Below are 21,243 nucleotides of genomic sequence, written 5' to 3'. Positions count from 1 at the left end.
CACTCCTCAGCCTCCTCTGTTTCAAAGAGAACAATCGCAGCCTATAAATCTTTCTTCATAGCTAAAATTATCCAGTCCTGGCAACCTCCTCGTAAATCTCCCCTGTACCCTCTCTAGTGCAATTAAACCCTTCCTGTATTGTGGTGACCAGAACTCTGCACAGTACTCAAGTTGTGGACTAAACATTGTTTAATACAGTTCCAGCATAACCTCCCTGGTCTTATATTCTCTGCCGTGGCTAATAAAGGAACGTATTCCACATGCCTTCTTAACCACCATATCTACCTGTCATGCTACCTTCAGGGATCTGTGCACATGCATTCCAAGGTCCCTCACGTCTTCTACACCGTTCAGTATCCTCCCATTTATTTGTGCTCCCTTGCCTTATTTGCCGGCCCCAAATGCATTACCTCACACTTCTCCGGATTGAATTCCATTTACCACTTTTCCGCCTCCCTGACCAGTCCATTGATATCTTCCTTCACTTTCCTCCTCACGATCAACCATCCGGCCAATTTTGTATCATCTGCAAACTTCTTGATCAAGCCCCCTACATTTAAGTCCAAATCATTAGTAAACATCACAAAAAGCAAGGGACCGAGTACTGAGCTCTGCGGAACCCCACTGGAAACAGCCTTCCAGTCATAAAAACACCAGTCGATCATCACCCTTTTCTTCCTGCCACTGAGCCAATTTTGGATCCAACTTGCAACTTTGCCTTGGATCCCATGAGATTGTACTTTTTTGACCAGTCTGCCATGTGCAATCTTGTCAAAACTCTTGCTAAAATCCATGTAGACTATATCGAATACATTACCCTCATGGACTCTCCTTGTTACCTCCTCAAAAAATTCAATCAAGTTAGTCAGACACGACCTTCCCACAACAAATCCACGCTGACTGTCCTTGATTACTCCGTGCCTTTCTAAGTGATGGTTTATCATGTCCCTCAGAATTGATTCTTAAACTTGCCCACCAACGAAGTTAGACTGACTGGCCTGTAATTACTCGATCTGTCCCTCGGTCTCTTTTTAAACAATAGTACAACATTAGCAGTCATCCAATCCTCCAGCACCACGCCTGTATCCACTCAGAATTGGAAAATGATGGTTAGTGCCTCCGTTATTTCCTCCCTTGCTTCTTTTAACACTCTGCGATACAGTTCATCCCTCTCTGATGATTTATCTACTTTCAAAGATGCTGAACCCCTCAATGCTGCTTCTCTCACTAAGTTTATCGCATCCAATATTTCACACTCCTTCTCCTTAACTACAACGTCTGCACCATCCCTCTCTTTTGTGAAGACAGAAGCAAAGTATTCATTAAGAACCATACCTACATCATCCGCCTCCACACATAGGTTCCTTTCTTGGTCTCTAAAAGTCCCTACTCTTCCCTTCATTATCCTCTTGTTCTTAATGTATTTATTAAACATCTTTGGATTTTCCTTGATTTAATTTGCCAATATTTTTTGATTCCCTCTCTTTGGTTTCCTAATTTCCTTTTTAATTTCACCCCTGCACTTTTTATACTCCTCTAGGCTTTCTGTATTATTGAGCTCTCGGTGTCTGACATGAGCTTTCCTTTTCTGCCTTATCTTACCCTGTATGATGCTTGACATCAGGAGATAAAATTTTATATTCATTAAATAAGCATCACACATTACAATCTGATCTACTATATTGCTCACTCTGGTTTAGGTTTACATTATGGTTAATAACAGAAAAAGTCCTGTTCCTTCCCCTTATCGGATTAGAGATTCCAACCAGCCGATTGTGTGGAATGGAATGGCTGATTAGTGTTGCCATGGCGACCTGCCTGCAGTCAAGCGCCTGTTTGAGTTTCGAACTCAGATTAAACTTCTCTTTCCCATAATACACATTATATCAGACATTTAATGTCAATGTATTTTAGCCATGTTATGTTAATATTTCTAAAGCCTGCGAAGTGTTCAGATACACAAACCTTTAAAAGTGGGAGGTCAAGTTGATCAAGTGGTTGAAAAAATTCATGTGATCCTCGGTTTTACAAATAGGGGTATAGAGCACAAAAGGACAGAGGCCATGTAAACCTGTACAAGTTATTGGTTAGGCTGCGGTTAGAATATTGTGTCAAGTTTTGGGGATCTTACACTCGGGAAAATGTCAAGGCCATGGAGAGAGCGCAGAAGAGATTCACTGAAATGTGAAATATCAGTGACGAGAGACTTTAGTTATGAGGAGAGACTGGAGAAACTGGGACTCTTTTCATAGATCAAAGAACGGTAAGGGGAGATCTCAGGGTAGTGTTCAAAATTTGATTATGGGCATTGTCTAAATGTGTTAGGGACACTCAATGTCTCCTAATGTCTGTGTACAGGCGAGGAGCAGATGGGTTTATCTTATCATCTTCTGGTTAAATGTTGTTCTCATCGAGGTGAGCACCCAGTGTTAACACTCTCCAGACAGGTACAGCACGGGTTAGATACAGAGTAAAGACCCTCTACACTGTACCATCAAACACTCCCAGGACAGGTACAGCACGGGTTACATACAGAGTAAAGCTCCCTCTACACCGTACCATCAAATCCTCCCAGGACAGGTACAGCACTAGTTATATACAAAGTTAAGATCCTCTCTACTTTGCCTACTTTGCCATTAAACACTCCGAGGCAGGTACAGCAGGGGTTACATATACTGTACCACAAAACCCTCATAGGGCAAGTACAGCACGGGTTAGATACAAAATAAAGCTCCCTCTACTTTGTCCCATCAAACACTCCTGGGGCAGGTACAGCACGGGTAAGATACAGAGTAAAGCTCCCTCAGCACTGCCCTATCAAACACACCCAGGATAACGACAGCACAGGTTAGACACAGAGTAATGCTCCCTCTACACTGTCGCATCAAACTCTCCCAAGGCAGGGACAGCGCGGCTCTCTCCACACCCTCTACACTGTCCCATCCAACACTCACAGATCTTACTGAGCAGGGTTTCTAGGCACTGCAGTGATGGCTTAAACCAGTGCCATTCAGCCCATCTGGTCCTGTCCGTGTCCCTTTTAAGGTGGAGAGCTGGGATATCCTTTCTCAAAACAAAACCCACCTGTTCATAGTGAGAATCCCAGGGGAAGGGTCAAGGTCCAGAGTGTGGAATGCCGGTATAAAATGCCGGCTTTTTTAAAGTCATGACGCTGATCAAAGTCTGCGTGAAGTTTTCTTGCCATTTGTGTCAAGATTTGGAAAAGACCTGCTGCCTGACACTTTAAATATTGCACAGCTTTAACTGTAGCTCACAGTGTCCGAAGAGGCAGTGATATCATTAGGTTTTTATGTATCTCCTTGTGCTCCATCTCCTTCACAACACGAGCTGATCACAGCAATGTTTTCATCAAATGGAATCCCAGTGTGAAAAATTGCACAATTTCACAGCGAAGCAACATAGGCAAGATTGGTGGGAGATGCGACTGGAGATAATGGGCCTGGGGCAGTGAGAACATCTCTTTGCATTAAGATATTCAGTATCCGAAGATGCAGGGAGATGAGGCCGTTGTGTCTATTTATCCTGGTGTCTGCAAAATCCATCGTCTCTCAACACCCAGCATCATTCTCCCCCTTTCCTGCTTTCCAGTTAAGGTTTTTTTCTCGTTAAGTCGCAGTATTTGCTTTGAACATCTAATTCACCGGCATCTGGAGGAGCAGAGGAAGCTGGAGATAAAGTAGTGACAGAAACAGAAGGAGATGGCAGGTGATGGCAGAATCTTGTGTGTGTCAATTGCTTCAAGTGAGACATGACAGCCCTGCGTTGCCTTGCACCTTTCCCAGGAGCTGCACTGATTCGGTGCGTGCGTTTTGGAAATGGAAACAGTTCCACCAGCAGCTTGTGGTAATATTTCCCCTCACTCTCTATTTCATGTACCTGCCGACCCGCACTTGGTGCTGTCGTTGTCTGAACAAGTCTTTCATGTTCTAACAGCAAATTCCATTTTGTGCGAGCAACTTGTCTGGGACGAAAGTGACGTGAGTTTCAAAGGGACAAGTCGGAAAGGCAGTATTGGTCTGTTTGCTTGAATGAAAATTGCAGCGGATTCGCTGGTGGTCCAGTGCTGAGGACTCGGTGCTCTCGCCGCCGCGGCACCATGTTTGATTCCCGATCAGGGAACTTGACTTTCCTGGTGTTGTTCAAAATAGCACCAACCAAATTCCCCTGACTGAGCACAAAGCTCGCTCCTGATCAGCCTAAGCAATTTCACCGCTCCTGCCAGAACAACCAGCAGCCCATCATTCTTCAATTTTACAACCCATAAGAGCGATACACAATGCACTTTCTTGCCTTCTGTAAAATGCCTCCTGTTCGAAAGTCGTGCCGCTGATCAAAGTCTGCATGAAGTTTTCTTGCCATTTCTGTCATGATTTGGAAAAGATCTGCTGCCTGACACTTTAAATGTTGGCGACCTTGGAAAGGTGCAAGGCAACGCAGGTGTGTCATGTCTCACTTGAAGCAATTGACACACACAAGATGGACGGAACAGTGGCAAATGGAATTTAACCCGGAAAAGTGCGAGGTGATGCACTTTGGAGGGACTAACAAGGCAAGGGAATACACAATGAATGGGAGGACCCTAGGCAAGACAGAGGGTCAGAGGGATCTTGGTGTGCAAGTTCACAGATCCCTGAAGGCGGCGGAACAGGTAGATAAGGTGGTAAAGAAGGCATATGGGATACTTGCCTTTATTAGCCGAGGCATAGAATATAAGAGCAAGGACGTTATGATGGAGCTGTATAAAACACTGGTTAGGCCACAGCTGGAGTACTGTGTGCAGTTCTGGTCGCCACACTACAGGAAGGATGTGATCGCTTTGGAGAGGGTGCAGAGGAAATTCACCAGGATGTTACCAGGGCTGGAGCGCTTCAGCTATGAAGAGAGACTGGGAAGATTGGGTTTGTTTTCCTTGGAGCAGAGGAGGCTGAGGGGGGACATGATTGAGGTGTACAAAATTATGAGGGGCACAGATAGGATGGATACTAAGGAGCTTTTTCCCTTCCTTGAGGGTTCTATAACAAGGGGACATAGATTCAAGGTAAAAGGCGGGAGGTTTAGAGGGGATTTGAGAAAGAACTTTTTCACCCAGAGGGTGGTTGGAGTCTGGAACTCACTGCCTGAAAGGGTTGTGGAGGCAGGAACCCTCACAACATTCAAGAAGCATTTGGATGAGCACTTGAAATGCCATAGCATACAAGGCTACGGACCAAATGCTGGAATATGGGATTAGAGTGGACAGGGCTGATGGCCGGCGCGGATACGATGGGCCGAAGGGCCTCTATCCGTGCTGTATAACTCTATGACTCTATGACTCTCTGACCTTTAACTGGAGCTCACAGTGTCCGAACAGTCACTGTTATCATTAGCCTTTGATGTATCTTTTTGCTCTCCATTTCCTGAACAACACCAGCTGATCACAGCATCGCTTTCTTCAAGTTGAATCCCAGTGTGAAAAAATGAACAATTTCAAAGCTGAGCAACGTGTGGAAGATTGGAAGGAGAGTGCAAGAGGAGATAATTGGCTTGGATCAGTGATCTCTTGAGCATTCAGACATTCATTATCTGAATGAAGCACGAGATGATATTTTTGTCTAGATTTATCAGTGTGGAAAAGAAGCAGGGAGTTGAGATCCTTTTGTCCATTCATCCTGCAACAGACAAAATCCTTCGCCTCTCAATACCCAGCATCTTTCTTTCCAACTCCTTGCTCTGCAGGGAAGTCTTGGTTTCATTAATTCTCAGTGTTTGCAGCAAACATCTAATTCACCTGGCAGATCTGGCCGTGTCTTCTCGTCAAACGTCATCCCATCGTGTTGACATCATGTTAGCAACTCAAGATAAGCTGTTTTATGTTGATGGAATGCATTTGAGCCAGTTTTCTAGATCAATATGTTGAGGAACCAACAAGGGAACGGGCTATTTTAGATCTAGTATTGTGTAATGAGACAGGATTAATTAGAAATCTTATTGTAAATGATCCTCTGGCGAAGAATGATCATAATATGATAGAATTTCATATTGAGTTTGAGAGTGATGTCGTTAAGTCCGATACTAGGGTCTTAAAATGTAATCAAAACCAATAACGTTGTTATGAGAGGTGAGTTGGCTTAGGAGTTTGGGACATTCGATTAAAAATATGATGGTAGATAAGCAATGGCGAACATTTAAAGAAATAATTCATTATTCCTCAACAAAATTACATTCGTTTGAGGATTAAAAACTCCACCGGAAAAGTGGTGCAACCTTGGTTAACTGGAGAAATTAATAATAGTATTAGGTTAAAAGAGGCTTACAATGTTGCCAAAATGAGTAGTAAGCCTGAGGATTAGGAGGGTTTTGGAAATCAGCAAAGGATGACCAAGAAATTGCTAAAATGGGAGAAAATAGAATGAGGGTAAACCAGCAAGAATTATAAAAATGGATTGTTAGAGCTTCTACAAGAGTGTTTTAAAGTAAGAGATTAGCGAAAGTAAACATGGGTCCCTGGGAGGCAGAGACTGGAGAATTTATAATGGAGAATAAGGAATGGCAGAGATGTAAACAAGTATTTGGTATCTGTCGTCACAGTAGATGACACAAAAATCATACCGGAACTATTGGGGAACCAAGGTTCAAATGAGAGTGAGGAACCTAAAGCAATTAATATTAGTAATGAAAAAGTACCGGATAAATTAATGGAACTAAAAGCTGACAAATTCATTGGCCCTGATGGCCGACATCCTAGGGTTTTAAAAGATTTGGCTGCAGAGAAAGTTGGTTTTATCTTCCAGAGTTCCCATGATTCTGGAAAGGTCCCCATGGATTGGAAGATACCAAATGTAACCCCGCTAGTCAAGAAAGGAGGGAGAGAGAAAACAGGGAAATACAGGCCATTTGGCCTGAAAATAGTAGTAGGGAAATTGCGAGAATTTATTACTAGGGACTTGGTAAGAGGGCACTTAGAAAATCATAATATGGTTAGGCACATGCAACACGGTTTTATGAAAGGGAAATTGTGTATGGCAACTCTATTAGAGGTTTTGAGGGTGTAGATAGCAGGTACTTTAGTTCTGTCTTCAGAAAGGAGGACACAAATAACCTCCTGGAAATGTTAGGGTACCAAAGGTCTAGTGAGAGGGAGAAAATGAAGGAAATCAGTATTAGTAAAAAAAAATAGTGCTTGGGAAATTAATGGGGCTGAAAGCTGACAAATCCCCAGGGCCTGATAATCTACATCCCAGAGTACTAAAGGAAGTGGCCTTGGAAATAATGGATGCTTTGGTGGTCATCTTCCAAAATTCGATAGACTCTGGAACAGTTCCTCCAGATTGGAGGGTGGTAAATGTAACCCCACTATTTAAAAAAGGAGGGAGAGAAAAAAACAGGGAACTACCGACCAGTTAGCCGAACATCAGTAGTGGGGAAAATGCTGGAGTCCATTATAAAGGATGTGATAACAGAAAACTTGGAAGGCATTAACGGGATTGGACAGAGTCAGCATGGGTTTATGAAAGGGTTTGGGGATTTGTTGACGTACAGAAAACAGAAAGTCGGAATAAAGAGGTCATTTTCGGATTGGCAGGTTGTAACTAGTGGGGTGCCGTGAATATCAGTGCTTGGGCCTCAGCTATTTACAATCTATATGAATGACTTAGATGAGGGGACCGAGTGTAATGTATCCAAGTTTGCTGACGATACAAAACTAAGTGGGAAAGTAAGCTGTGAGGAGGACGCAAAGAGGATGCAAAGTGATACAGACAGGTTAAGCGAGTGGGCTAGAAGTTGGCAAATGAAGTATAAAGTGGGGAAATGTGAGGTTATTGACTTTGGTAGGAAGAATAGAAAAGCAGAATACATTTTAAAAGGTGAGAGATTAAGAAATGTTGATTCAGAGGGATTTTTGTGTGCTTGGACATGGATCACAGAAAGTTAACATGCAGATGCAGCAAGCAATTAGGAAAGGAAATGGTATGTTGGCTTTTATTGTGAGGTGGTTGGATTACAAAGATAAGGAAGCCTTGCTGTAATTATATAGGGTTTGGTGGGACCACATCTGGAGTACTGTGTACAGTTTTGATCTCCTTACCTGCGGAACGATACACTTGCCTGAGCGTGGGTGTAACAAAGGTTCACTAGATTGATTCCTGGGATGACAAGGTCGTCCTATGAGGAGAGATTGAGTAGAATGGGCCGATATTCTCTGCAGTTTGCAATAATTAGATGATCTAATTGAAACATGTTAAATTTTTCGAGGGCTTGACAGGTTAAATCCTAGGACGCTGTTTCCCCTAGCTGGAGAGTCTAGAACTAATGGTTATAATCTCTAGATAAGGGGCCGGCCATTTAGGACAGAGATGAGGAACAATTTCTTCACTGAGAGGGTTGTGAACCATTGGAACTCTCTACCCCAGAGGGCTGTGGATGCTGAGCCATTGGATAGATTCAAAACAGTGATAGATTTTTGGACACGAAGGAACTCAAGGGATATGGGGAAAGGCCGGGGAAGGACAGTTGAGGTCGAAGATCAGCGATGACGTTATCAAATGGCGGAGCAGGCTCGAGGGACTGGATGGCCAACTCTTGCTCCTTTCGCTGATGTTGGTCCGCTGGAAAAGCAGAACTTGCCAGCTGTTTTAAAATTTTTAGCCTGAACAGGGATTTGAACCCTGGACTTTCAGATCACTACCTGTTTTAAAAGTCTGATGCTCTACCGACTGAGCTATCCAGGCGCCCCGCAAAACTAGTTTCCATCATAGAGATTCATGGTGGGACTCTGAATTATCCCTGGCGAAGCCGAATTCGGGGGAATATCCCTTCGAGAGAATTTTCAGCAACGTGTTGAGGAGAATCCTTGTTTCTGTTGAACATGATGTGAGAAACATGGACAGTGAACTCGTGATTTTGCAATTCTTCTTGTTTGTACAAAATGTCTTGTCATTCGTTAGCACCAATTAAAAAAAACACTTCACAAAATGGCTCAAAAGCTAAACTTGTTCCACACGGGAGCTGGAAAAGGCCTCTCGACATTTCAGCCGATCAACAATTGAAAGCTGAATAATTTCACCCGATACACCGTGACACCGGGCAGCAGATTTGCCTCCCGAATATTCCCCACACGACATTTCAAACCGATGAATACCTGCTTCACGGAAAGAAGAATTGTGTTTTTGGTTCTTTAGATTTAAAGATCTCGTGCCAGCCGCTTTACCATTTCATCTATCACCAATCGCCCTCTCTCCCTCCCATAAACAAATAAACTCTCACCTGCTATTGCAAGACGGGAGGCCAGAGGTGCCTCAGTGCCCACATGGGGACATGAAGAAGTCGATGTGTTATGGAACCGGTTTTACCTTGAACTCCAGTCAAAATGTTGAGAAGGTTCAACTACTTTAGACTGCGCTGGAGTTCACAATCTCGGCATTTCTCGAGGGTATAATTATTATAGAAATAACGCGCTCTGACCGATTGCTCCACTGGAGCCGCGCACGGTCTGTGTCACCAGTGCTCCCATCAAACAGCTTCATCCTCGGTCTCTCAATTATCGCTTCGTGATCTTTCCCACACAGAAGCCTCCAACCAAGAGGCGATTCGTTAAACATCCGCAGTGACCTTTAAAAGCCGTGGAATCTGAAACAAAACCCCAGACGACAAGAACTTTTAATTATATTATTATTATTAACTTAAGGACAATTATTTTCATGCTACTTTGAGGATTTGGGGAAATTGGGAGCTGAAACTAAGGAACTCTCTCTGCGCTGTCGGAGATTGAAGAGATGGGCGTTATTTCATTTGAAAACCGAGGCTCGGAACTTCCTGATGGAGAAATGTGACAGAAGATTGTGGTTAGTGGCAGTTGACGGGGAGATCTGGAGGAGAGGGAGAAAAGTCAAAGTCACAGCTGTGACAGCTCAAGTGCTCTGCTTATCTGTAATATTTAGAAAGTAATGTAAAATACAGGACAAACCAGTTCGGTGTGGTTATTACTAAAAGTCCCGGGTTCAAAGACGGATTTGTGAAGAGGGAACGGATTTAACCGCCAGACCGAAATCATTCCCCATGAATCTGAAGCGTCTTGGGGAAAACGGCAGTGCGAACTGTTATGTTCGTGTCATGACTTGAAAGACCCTCCAATTACCGACAGTATCTTTGAACGAGTTGTGCAGCCAAACCGCGATAGAAGCCGCTTTGCATTCGTCAAACGTGTAGGTGACGATATTGGGGTTTGATCAGGGTCGATTTCAATTATTTGAAATCTCACCACGTGACCCGAAGATTGACGGCAGAATCGAGTTTTTCCTGTAAGTCCTGAATTGAAGGAAAAGGCGCAACAAGCAGGTCGGAGAAATGAAGAGCAGAAAATGTGGATGAAACTTGCACGAGTGAAAATCCCTGTATGTTGGAAGACTCAGTCCCCAATGGTGGAGAGGATTGGGATTTCAAGCTGTTTCACAGCTCACACACACACCATTGGCTCATTTAATCACCTTCAACAACTCGATTACATCATCACTTAATCTTCTATGCACAAGGAAATCCAAACCTTGTCCATGCAACCTGTTCGCATAATTTAAATATTTTAGCCCAGGTATCATTCTGGTCAATTCTGGTGAATCTGCAATGCACCCCCGCCAAAGCCAATATATCCTCCCTCAGGCGTGGTGTCCAGAACTGAATGCAGTACTCGAAATGTGGTCTCAGCAGAGTTTATGTAACTGTAACATTTTTTTTATTCGTTCATGGGATGTGGGCGTCGCTGGCAAGGCCAGCATTTATTGCCCATCCCTAATTGCCCTTGAGAAGGTGGTGGTGAGCCGCGTTCATGAATCGCTGCATTCCGTGTGGTGACGGTTCTCCCACAGTGCTGTTAGGAAGGGAGTTCCAGGATTTTGACCCGGAGACGATGAAGGAATGGCGATATATTTCCAAGTCGGGATGGTGTGTGACTTGGAGGGGGACGTGCAGGTGGTGTTGTTCCCATGTGCCTGCTGCCCTTGTCCCTTTAGGTGGTAGAGGTTGCGGGTTTGGGAGGTGCTGTCGAAGAAGCCTTGGCGAGTTGCTGCAGTGCATCCTGTGGATGGTACACACTGCAGCCACAGTGCGCCGGTGGTGAAGGGAGTGAATGTTTAGGGTGGTGGATGGGATGCCACTCAAGCGGGCTGCTTTGTCCTGGATGGTGTCAAGCTTCTTGAGTGTTGTTGCAGCTGCACTCATCCAGGCAAGTGGAGAGTATTCCATCACACTCCTGACTTGTGCCTTGTAGATGGTTTTGGTGAGTGAGGAGATCATTCACTCGCCGCAGAATACCCAGCCTCTGACCTGCTCTTGTAGCCACAGTATTTATGTGAATGGTCCAGTTCCGTTTCTGGTCAATGGTGACCCCCAGAATGTTGATTGTGTTGGATTCGGCAATGGTAATGCCGTTGAATGTCAAGGGGAGGTGGTTAGACTCTCTCTTGTTGGATATGGTCATTGCCTGGCACTTATCTGGCGCGAATGTTACTTGCCATTATCAGCCCAAGCCTGCATATTGTTCAAGTCTTGCTGCATGCAGGCACGGACTGCTTCATTATCTGAGGGGTTGCGAATGGAACTGAACACTGTGCAATCATCAGCGAACATCCCCATTTCTGACCTTATGATTGAGGGAAGGTCATTGATGAAGCAGCTGAAGATGGTTGGGCCTAGGACACTGCCCTGAGGAACTCCAGCAGCAATGTCCTTGGGCTGAGATTATTGGCCTCCAACAACCACCACCATCTTCCTTTGTGCTACGTATGACTCCAGCCACTGGAGAGTTTTCCCCCTAATTCCCATTGGCTTCAATTTTACTCGGGCTCCTTGATGCCACACTCGGTCAAATGCGAGCTTGATGTCAAAGACAGTCACTCTCACCTCACCTCTGGAATTCAGCTCTTTTGACCATGTTTACTCCAAGGTTGTAATGTGGTCTGGAGCCGAGTGGTCCTGGCGGAACCCAAACTGAGCATCAGTGAGCAGGTTTTCGGTGAGTAAGTGCCCCTTGATAGCACTGTCGACGACACCTTCCATCACTTTGCTGATGATTGAGAGTAGACTGATGGGGCGGTAATTGGCCGGATTGGATTTGTCCTGCTTTTTGTGGACAGGACATACCTGGGCAATTTTCCACATTGTCGGGTAGATGCCAGTGTTGTAGCTGTACTGGAACAGCTTGACGAGAGGCGCGGCTAGTTCTGGAGCACAAGTCTTCAGCACTACAGCCGGGATGTTGTTCGGGCCCATAGCCTTTGCTGTATCCAGTGCACTCAGCCGTTTCTTGATATCACATGGAGTGAATCGAATTGGCTGAAGACTGGCTTCTGTGATGGTGGGGATATCGGGAGGAGGCCGAGATGGATCATGCACTCGGCGTTTCTGGCTGAAGATGGTTGCAAACGCTTCAGCCTTGTCTTTTGCACTCACGTGCTGGACTCCGCTATCATTGAGGATGGAATTGTTTACAGAGCCTCCTCCTCCCGTTAGTTGTTTAATTGTCCACCACCATTCACGACTGGATGTGGCAGGACTGCACCGCTTGGATCTGTTCCATTGTTTGCGGAATAGCTTAGCTCTGTCTATATCATGTTGCTTCTGCTGTTCAGCATGCATATAACTTCCACCCTTTGTATTCCAGCTCCCTTGAGATAAAGGCCCACATTCCATTAGCCTTTTTGATTACTTTTGTACCTGTCCACTGATTTTTAGTGATTGCTGTACTTGGACCCCTAAATATCTCTGCTTCCCCACAGTTTCTTGCTTCTCTCCATTTAGAAAATGCTGTTAATGATCTTGCTTAGGTCCAAAGTGAATGACCTCACACTTACCCATCTTGAAAGTTTGAACGCGCTGGGTGTCTTATCTATAGAAACGAGAAGGCTGAGGGTGACCTGATATAGTACTTTAAGATTATGCAAGGGTTTGATAGGTCAGATGTAGATAAGGTGTTTGTACTTTGGGGGTAGGGACTCCAAAACCTGGGGCTAATAATATAAGATAGTGTTTAATAAATCCAAAATAACATTCAAGAGAACCATATTTACGCAGAGAGTCGTTAGAATGTGCAACTCGCTCGCACAAGGAGTAGTTAAGGCGAAAAGCATGGATGCATTTAAGGGGAAGCGAAATAATCACATGGAGGAGAAAGGAATATTCGGGTTTGCTCATAGGGCTAGATGAAGAGGGGTTGGAGGAGGCTCGTCTGCAGCATAAACACCGGTATGGTCTAGTTGGGCCGAATTGTCTGTTTCTGAGATGTACATTCTATGTAATTCTATGTAAGCTCCATCTGCCACAGTTTTACCAACTCACTTAATCCATCAATTTCCTTTTGCTACTTTATGCTCCCATCTGCACTACTCACTGTGCCACCAAACTTGGTGTCGTCGACAAACTTGGATATATGGCTCTCTATTCCTTCATCTACCTCATTTATACACATAGTAAAAAGCTGATGCCCTGGTACAGATCCCTGGGGGACACCACGAATCACATCCTGTCAATTTGAGCGCAGATCCATTATCCCTGCTCTCTGTCTCTTACCTCCAAACCAACTCCCTACCCATGTCAATAGGTTGCTTTAATTTCCATGCGCTCTCATTGTTTTTAACACTCTCTTATGTGGTACCTTATCGAATGCCACTTGAAGTCAATGTACATATAACACCCATAGACACTGCATTATCTACCACGTTATTTACATCTTCAAAATGTTCAGCTTGTTTCGTTAGACTTGACTTACCCTTTACAAATCCATGCTGGCTCTCTCTGAACCATTCATATTTATCCAAGTGCTCAGTCATTCTTTCCCTAATAACAGATACGGGTAACTTCCCCACAACAGGCATCAGACTAATAGGTTTATAATTTCCTATTTTATCTCTCCTCCCCTTCCTAAATAATGGAGTGACATTGGCATTTTTTCAATCCATGGAACAAATCCTGAATCATGACAGTATGAAAGATCATGACCAAAGCTTGTAAAATTTCCTCACTTACTCCTTTTAATCCCCTGGGATGGTCACCATCAGATCCTAGAGATTTGACTATCTTTAGTCTCATTATTTTCTTCATTACCATTATTTTACTTACACTGAATCGCCTTGATTTATTTTCAGTTTTCCTCGTGTCTATGATATATTATCCTCATCCTTTTCTGCGATTATTTCGCTGGTCTGCCATTTCCTGATTTTCAATTACAATATCACCGCCATTTGTCTTTAAGGGTTCCACATTACTCTTAGTCACCCTTCTTTCTCTTAATACACGTGTAAAAACCTTGAGACTTGTCCTTAATTTCCCTCACAAGTTTTTCTCGTTTACCCTTTTTACACCTCTTATGATTTTTTTAGTTTCAGCATCACAATAAACAACACTTCGCTGTGAAATTTGCTTAATTAGTTCTTCAGTGTCAGAGCGAGAATTGTCTGATCCTCTAGTTTATTTAATGTAACAAATAAACACAAGCACAAATATTCATCCGTGCATCAACGCAATGATGGACACACAAAGATAAACATAGCCAGAAACGCAGTCAGTATCTGGATTCACAGGTGAACGGGCAAGCGAAATAGACGAAGATAATACAGTCTGAACCCCCAACAGAATGTGCCGTGTAGGTGAAACGGATCTCAACTCCCTGCTTCTTTTCTGTGCTGATAAATGTAGACAAAAATCTCATCTCCGTGCTTTTTTCAGATAATGAATGTCTGAATGCTGAAGAGATCACTGATCCAAGCCAATTATCCCCAGTCGCACTCTCCTTCCAATCTTGCACGTGTTGCTTAGCTTTGAATTTGTGCATTTTTTCACACTCGGATTCAATTTGAAGGAAACGATGCTGTGATCAGCAACTGTTGTTAAGGAGATGGAGCACAAGAAGATACATAAAAGGCCAATGATAACAGTGACTGTTCGGACACTGTGAGCTACAGTTGAAGGTCGGCAACATTTAAAGTGTTAGGCAGCAGAACTTTTCCAAATCTTGACAGAAATGGCAAGAAAACTTAACGCAGACTATGATCAATGTCACAACTTTCAAATAGTAGACATATTATACGAAGCAAGAAAGATTTACAAGGATGTTAGCTGGACTGTCCAATTTTAGCTAAGAGGAAAGTTTGGATAAGCTGGGGTTGTTTTCTTTGGAACTGAGGAGGCTAAAGGCAGATTTAATTAACGTGTACAAAATTATGAGGGGCCTTAACAGAGAGGTTAATAAGCAGGGGTATAGATTTAAAGTGATTGGTAGAAGTGGGGAGCTGAGGAGAAATTCTTTCACCCAAGGGTTGTGGGGTCTGGAACACACTGCCTGAAAGGGTGGTCGAGGCGGACACCTCATCGCATTTAAAGAGCACGTGGGTATATATTCAAAGTGCCGTAACATACAAGGTGACAGACCAAGAGCTGGAAAGTGGGATTAAGCTGGATAGCTCTTTTTTGGCAGGAACAGACACGACGGGCCGAATGGCCTCTTTCTGTGCCGTAAATGTATTTGATTCTATGATTCTAATTAACAGTAAACATGGTAGTTTAGGGGTCATGAGAACGTTCCTAAGAACAGTAACTGCTGGGAACCAAGCAATGTGTCCTTGTAAACCACAGATTAGGGAAGTTCCAGCTCCAGTGACACAGATGGATCACAACAGGGTATAAAAGTGAGGGGATACTGATGTAAGGGGCAGTCGGGAGTGGCGACACCGGAGATCAAGCTCAGGGCGCCTGAGGTTCTATCCAGCGGGATCATCTCGTGTACACGGGAGACTTGTATGTTTACTCTGGTGCGGTAGAGGAAAGAGAATTTGCTCATATATTTCTTAGTAAGGGATTAAAGTTGCTGACTCTCAGAATTGTTAATTAATAAGACAATGCATTAGTTAGAATCTTCCACCCCTAAGTCTCTCTGCTCCTCTACTTTAAACTTTGACCATTTAGTTTACATTTCATCTCATTTTTCTTCCTCTCAAAATGTATGACGTCACATTTCTCTCCATTAAACTTCACCTGCCTGTTTCCGAACCTGTGGACGTCACAATGACGTCACTGACTCCTCTTCACAGTTGCCCTGGTGCCAATTTTGGCGTCATCGAGAGATTTTCACCTTGTGTCCCACATACCCAAGCTCAGATCATTCTCTATATTGAGAAGAGCAATGGTCCCAACACTGACCCTGGGGGACACCACTGTTTACATCTGTCCAGTCTGAAGAACATCCATTAGCAACTACTCTCTGTTTTCTGCCGTTTACACAACTTCCTATCCACACTGCCCCATTCATTTTAATACCGTGAGTATGAATTTTATCAACAAGCCTCCTGTCCGGCATCATATCAAATGCCTTTTCACAATCCATCTACACAACCTCCGCTACATTCCCTTTAACGGTGGACTCGAGTTATCTCAAATAATCCATGTTGGCTATTCTTAATTAATGTGTTTATCCAACAAATGTTGAAATGTTTGCTCCACCTCATCTGGTTTCATCTGTTTCAAGCCACAACAGAAAGGTCGAGTTTGCTCCTGGAGCTTAAGATAAATTATTTTTTTTAAATGATGCTTCAGCCAATGAGGACATCTGGGCTTAGACCCGCCCATTCGGTGCCGCAACTCACGCCCCTCACACACTCCGATTGGTTGGAGGACCAACTGTTCTCTCATCCCTCCAGTCAATTTACCATAAGCCCATAAGATCATAAGAGAGAGGAGTAGGCCATTCGGCCCCACGAGTCTGCTCCGCCATTTAATGAGATCATGGCTGATCTGATGTTTACCTCAACTCCACTTACCCGCCCTTTCCCCATATCCTTTGACTCCCTTGCGAATCAAAAATTTGTCGAACTCAGCCTTGAATGTATTCAATGACTCAGCCTCCACAGCTTTTTGGGGTAAAGAATTCCAAAGATTCACAACCCTCTGGGAGAAGAAATTCCTCCTCATTTCCGTCTTAAACGGGCGACCACTTATTCTGAGACTATGCCTCCTAGTTTTAGATTCCCCCATGAGGGCTAACAACCTCTCAGTATCTACCCTGTCGAGTCCCCTCAGAATCTTGTATGTTTCAATAAGATCTCCTCTCATTCTTCTCAACTCCAATGATTATAGACCCAACCTGTTCAATCTTTCCTCATAAGACAGCCCTTCCACACCCGAATCAACCGAGTGAACCTTCTCTGAACTGCCTCCAATGAAAGTATGCCCTTCCTTAAATAAGGTCACCAGAACTGTACGCAGTACTCCAGATGTGGTCTCACCAGCACCCTGTACAGTTGTAGCATGACTTCCCTGCTTTAACACTCCAACCCCTCGAAATAAAGGCCAATATTCAGTTTGCCTTCCGGATTACCTGCTGCACTTGTATGTTGACTTTTTATGTTTCATGTACGAGGACACCCAGATTCCTCTGTACCGCAGCATTTTGTAGTATTTCTCCATTCAAATAATATTTTGCTTTTTTATTTTTCCTCCCAAAGTGCATGACTTCATATTTTCCCACGTTATATTCCATCTACCAAATTTTTGCCCATCCGCTTAACCTGTCAATATCTCTTTACAGTCACTTTGTGTCCTTATCGCAACTTGCTTTTCCACCTATCTTTGTATCATCAACAAATTTGGCCACAAGACACTCTGTTCCTTCATCCAAGCCATTATTATATACTGTAAAAAGTTGAGGCCCCAGCACTGATCGCTGTGGCACCCCACTCGTTACAGGAAATTGCAATAAATTCCTGCTGCTCCTTTTGGTCCGGATATCTCGTTAATCACCATGGCGGGATTAATGGAGAAACTGACGGTTCTGAGGTGCAGTTGGAAAATAAACATTAATTGAACCCGTCAGTTGCAACAATTAATAAAACGAAATTAATACAAGTTACCGAATTAAATATTTTCTGGAGTTCACCAAAGTGTGTGTGGGGGGGCGGGGGCTTCTATGCCGTGTGTTCGTGCCGGTTTAAATGGCACGAAGGGCTGGGCTTTCAGTTTATTTCATTATCCTTGATCCAAACGCGCTCTCCCTGCTTCAAATGTTTTTGCTTTTCGTACAGATATTACGATAACCAATGGCGGCTGTAGCACCCAGCATGCAGCGCGGTAGAGATTGTGCCCTATCAAAATCAGAGGAGCACAGTGCGCAGGCGCATTAGTGACTCATTATCGGGCAGTGTGTCCTGAGCATGCGCGGTCAGTGGAGGCTGCGGGAGGAGCGCGTTCGGTGCAGGTGAGAGGATCGGAGCAAGAGGATCAATAAACCCCGGGGCCCGGGTCCGGGCTCAGGCCCAGGCTCAGGCTTCACAAACCCCGAGTGCGGCCCCAGACCCGAATATAAAACAGTGAACATTATCCCCCCTCACTACCCGCCGGTTTCCGGTTTCTCCCGTTTCGCTCCGGACCAACTCCCAACAAAAGGCCGCGGCCCCGCGCATTCGCGGTGTAAACTGGGAATTCTCAGGGAGCGTCTGTAAATGAAGGAGAAATGGTGATCGGTCAGGGAGCGTCTGTAAATATAGGAGAAATGGTGATCGGTCAGGGAGCGTCTGTAAACAAAGGAGAAATAGTGATCGGTCAGGGAGCGTCTGGAAATGACGGTGGAATGGTGATCGGTCAGGGAGAGTCTGCAAATGAAGTAAAAAATGCTGATCCGTCAGGGAATGTCTATAAATGAAGGAGAAGTGATGGTGGGTCAGGGAGCGTCTGTAAATGAAGGAGAAATGGTGATCGGTCAAGGAGCGTCTGTAAATGAAGGAAAAATGGTGATCGGTCAAGGAGCGTCTGTAAATGAAGGAGAAATAGTGATCGGTCAGGGAGAGTCAGTAAATATAAGAGAAATGGTGATCGGTCAGGGATCGTCTGTCAATGAAGGAGAAATGGAGATCGGTCAGGGAGCGTCTGTAAATATAAGAGAAATGGTGATCGGTCAGGGATCGTCTGTCAATGAAGGAGAAATGGAGATCTGTCAGGGAGCGTCTGTAAATATAGGAGAAATGGTGATCGGTCAGGGAGCGTCTGTAAACAAAGGAGAAATAGTGATCGGTCAGGGAGCGTCTGGAAATTACGGTGGAATGGTGATCGGTCAGGGAGAGTCTGTAAATGAAGTAAAAAATGCTGATCCGTCAGGGAATGTCTATAAATGAAGGAGAAGTGATGGTGGGTCAGGGAGCGTCTGTAAATGAAGGAGAAATGGTGATCGGTCAAGGAGCGTCTGTAAATGAAGGAGAAATAGTGATCGGTCAGGGAGCGTCTAAAAATGAAGGAGAAATAGTGATCGGTCAGGGAGCGTCTAAAAATGAAGGATAAATAGTGATCGGTCAGGGAGTGTCTGTAAATGAAGGAGAAATGTTGATCGGTCAGCGAGCGTCTTTAAATGAGTGAGAAATAACGATCTCTGCACCTTGAGTCATCCAGGGATCTCTAGCTTTGGAGGCCGTTCCTTTCCTCCTCGTGGGAATCTGTCCACTCTGTACTCAAACCAACTCCTCCTTGAAGGCCTCCCATTGTTCAATTACTGTTTTGTTGCCAATTTTTGATTCCAATCCACCTGGACAAGATCCCTTTTTAACTCACTGAAATTAGCCCTCCTCCAGTTAGGAACTTTCACATTTGACTGTCCCTTGTCCTTTTGCATAACTGTTCTAAACTCAATGAGATTATGATCACTGCTGCCCCACTGAAACATGATCCACATGCCCCACTTCATTCTCCACACCGAGCGCACTGCTGTTCTCACATTCACTCTCTCACATTCACTCTCTCACGCTCACTCTCACATTCACTCTTTCACACTCTCACATTCACTCTCTCACATTCACTCTCTCACCCTTTCACTCATGGTTTAGCACCACTGAAAGATGATGCGATGGGTTTGGATTTCAGCTCAAGGAGGAGGGAGAGTGTGTGGGATGGGGATTTATAGCTTTGAGGAACAAGAGAGGAAAGAATGTTCCATAGAAACTAGAATTGTCTGTTCTAAATTTGTTTCCTGTACTTACAGTGATAACTTTTATAAACTCCTTTTACAGGGTATTTGAAGGGGTGGATTTGCAGACAGGAAACTCAAACCAAAGACCACGTCAAGATCTGACAGAGTCACTCGATTCATCAGGACCTGAATATCATCGGCCTTTGAATGTGGAAGGAGAAATGTTTGTTCTGTCTTTGGGAAAAGATTTGAAACATCAGTGTGAGTGGAAAAGCACCGAGACACACACACCCGAGTGAGAGTGTTCCAGTGCACTGACTGTGGAAAGAGCTTTAACCAGTTCCAAAGCCTGAAAAAACATCACACCATTCAAAGCGGGGAGAAACCGTACACGTGTTCTGTGTGTGGACGAGGCTTCAATTGATCGTCCAACCTGGAGAGACACAAGGACACCCGGACCACGGAGAAACCGTGGAAATGTGGGGACTGTGGGAAGGGATTCAATTACCCGTCACAGCTGGAAACTCATCGACGCAGACACACCGGGGAGAGGCCGTTCACCTGCTCCGTGTGTAAGAAGGGATTCACTGAGTCATCCCACCTGCTGACACACCAACGAGTTCACTCTGATGAGATACCTTTTACATGCTCTGACTGTGGGAAGAGCTTTAAAAGCAGAAACAAACTTCTGAGACATCAGCACAGTGACACTGGGGAGAGGCCGTTCATCTGCTCTGTGTGTAAGAAGAGATTTACTCGTTCGTCCACCCTGCTGAAACACCAGCGAATTCACACTGGGGAGAGGCCATTCTCCTGCTCAGTGTGTAAGAAGAGATTCACTCAGTCATCCAACCTGCTGAGACACCAGCGAGTTCACACTGATGAGAGACCTTTTAAATGTTCTGACTGTGGGAAGAGATATAAAATCAAAAGGAATCTGCTGACACACCAACGTACTCACACTGGGGAGAGACTTTGTAAATGTTCTGAATGTGAGAAGGGCTTTAAAAGCACAAATGATCTGAAACACCAACACACACACACTGGGGAGAGACTGTTCACCTGCTCCGTGTGTGGGAAGGGATTCACTAATTCATCCCACCTTCTGAGACATCAACTTGTTCACACTATTGAGTGACCTTTAAACTCAGTGACTGTGAGAAGAGCTTCAAAAGCAGAAATGAACTGCTGACACATCAACTGACACCTATTGGGGAAGAGACTGTTCACCTGCTCCGTGTGTGGGAAGAGATTCACTCAGTCATCACACGTGCTGAGACACCAGCGAGTTCACATATGACTGCAGGGGTTGG

At 44.4% G+C, this 21,243-nt stretch overlaps 1 non-coding gene across 1 annotated transcript; it reads right to left on the bottom strand.

Moving 5' to 3' along the window:
• Nucleotides 1–8,644: 8,644 nt before the first annotated feature.
• Nucleotides 8,645–8,729, bottom strand: trnak-uuu (transfer RNA lysine (anticodon UUU)). The gene is given in 2 exon segments: nt 8,645–8,680; nt 8,693–8,729. It is a non-coding gene; the product is annotated as a tRNA-Lys (tRNA).
• Nucleotides 8,730–21,243: the final 12,514 nt, after the last annotated feature.

This window comes from Heptranchias perlo, chromosome 20 (assembly GCF_035084215.1).
Source record: "Heptranchias perlo isolate sHepPer1 chromosome 20, sHepPer1.hap1, whole genome shotgun sequence".
NCBI classification, from domain to species: Eukaryota; Metazoa; Chordata; class Chondrichthyes; order Hexanchiformes; family Hexanchidae; genus Heptranchias; species Heptranchias perlo.
Note: the sequence above shows the minus strand (reverse complement) of the source record. Positions and strands in the feature narration are given on the sequence as shown.